This window comes from Condylura cristata, unplaced genomic scaffold (assembly GCF_000260355.1).
Source record: "Condylura cristata isolate star-nosed mole 26May11 unplaced genomic scaffold, ConCri1.0 scaffold00032, whole genome shotgun sequence".
Classification (NCBI taxonomy): Eukaryota; Metazoa; Chordata; class Mammalia; order Eulipotyphla; family Talpidae; genus Condylura; species Condylura cristata.
The window spans coordinates 3925877-3928214 of NW_004567133.1; positions in this window are offsets into that span (position 1 = coordinate 3925877).

Consider the following 2338-nt stretch of genomic DNA (forward strand, 5'->3'; position numbering starts at 1 on the left):
AGCAGCCTGAGAGGAATCGGAAAAGGGATCGCTCCATTCAGCCAAGGTAAGAAGTGATTTAAAAGCATCTCCAGGCTGTTATTCTGATACTGTCCCCTTCTCCCCACAGATTTTTTAACTCTGCCCAAACCAAACCCAGAAGGGGCTTTTCAAAGCTACTTGGGTCTGGAGTGGGGCCTTCAGGCCTTTGCTGGTCCTCCTTCCCACCATCCAGCTGGCCTTGTTGTCCCTGAAACTGACATGTAACAATCGGACAATTTTCCCCAAAACCATCAGCAGGTTGGCAGTCATTTTCTGCAACAAAAATGCCAGCAAGCCTTTTTTTTGTTAACCTTCAAAAGTTGGGTGGCAGCAGGCTTCCCCAGCCCTGTGTGCCAACACCGTCACATTGAGACCTGACTATCCTGGATGCCTTCTCCTCTGTCCACACCTCGGGGCATACGCTGCAAACCTCATCACCACCCCGGGACCAGGCCTGGCCCCAGCACTTCCTGGCAGAATCAACGGCTGAAACTTCAGTGACACTTCAGGACCTGAATATACAGGGTGGAGCAAAAACAGCCTCCCCCACATCCCCCAGCACTCTCCCTCTCCAAACCCTGAGATTTCTCTGGAGGAGACTCTGCATCATGTCACCTCCCCATCAAAGCTCCTCTCTCCTTTCCCTTGGAAATTTGATGAGATCAAAGTGTCAGCTTTTGCCAGCAAAGCCTGAAGAAAGCAAGAAGGCAGACAGGCCCCATCCACCTGCACAACCCCCCGAGCCATGCTGCTGAGGCTTTCTGGAAGAAATGCTAGGCTCTGCCCTGCATGCAGTTGGCTCCCTTGCAAATTCATAAATGGTAATGCACATAGAAAGTGGATGAGTTCCTCAAAAAATTAAAAATAGAACTAACACATTATCTAGTCATTCCATTTCTAGGTATATACCTCCAACAAATGAAAGCAGGGTCTCAAACTCATCTATTGGCTTGTTCACTGTAGCATTATTCATAACCCAAATGTCCATCAATGGATGAATGGATAAGCAAACTGTGGCATACTCACACTGTGGAATATTATTTAGCCTTGAAAAGGAAGGAAATTCTGATACATAATACAATGTGGATGAAACTTGAGACATTATGCTGAGTGAATTGTTAGGGAAGGACAAATACTGCTTGATCCCACTGAGATGAGGTCCCTAGAGGAGCCCAACAGACACAGAAAGTAGAAAGGTGGGTGCCAGGAACAGGTAAGAAGGGGGAAAGGGCTACTTTGTGATGGGAGACGAGTTTCAGTTTGGGAAGATGAAAACGCCCTGGAGGTGGATGTTGGTGATGGTGTACAATGAGCTTAAAGCCACTGAACTGGATACTTAAATATTGTTAAACTGGTAAATTTTATATTACATCTATTTTGCTATAACAAACATGAATTAGTTAAAACAAAGCAACTCAACATTTATTAGGGTTTTTTTTCTCCCTGGGTTGAGCAGGATAATGCACTGGATACCCAGACCCAGCTGTCCTGGGTATCCAAGGTAGCACCCCACCCCACCCCACCCCCAAGGTCTGGAAGGAGACCCACCGTATCTCAATAAGCCACCATGCAGAAAGAGCTCCGGCACCTGTCACATGAGATTAATCAGAGAAAAAGGCCCTGCAGGGGCATCAGTACCAGTGCCACACAAGGAGGCTGAGTTGCTGCTTCGGCTCTTTGTGTCCAGCTATGTCAGCTGGTCACAGGACCTGTCACTACTGGGACAGAGAAGGACAGGACACTAGGCCTGGGTCAGGGGCTCTGATGTGACCACAGGGAACGTCAGAGCAACTCTGTGTCCATGGAGCTTTTGGTGGTTGTTTTTTTTTAATTCATTTATTTATGCAGAGTTGGGGTACAGGCAGAGGTGCAGGGGCGGTGAGAGGATTCACCAGAGGCAGAGTGCGGAGCAGAGCACTGATGAAGTACACTGCTGAGGGGAGCAGCGGGCGGGTCAGGAGAGGTCTGCCACGCCATGTGGGTCAGCTCCAGGGTTGGGGATCGAACTCATGCAGAAGTGGCTTTAGCTTCTTAGTGCTGTGCTTTAACCCACTGCGTGATCAGAGAGGGCCCTCGATGGAGTCTTTTTTTTTTTTAATGATAAAGGCAAATATGACTTTTAATGAGAGAACTTCAATATTGCGGATCTTAAATATTGAGCATTTTACTATTCAGTTTGAATTTCTTTTTATTATTATTATTATTATTATTATTTTATAATAGTTTATTTTTACATATTTTTGTGCATTTTTCCATCTCAGTTGCAATCCCCCAGCGTTTCCCATCACCAAATCACCCATGTGCCATCACCATAGTC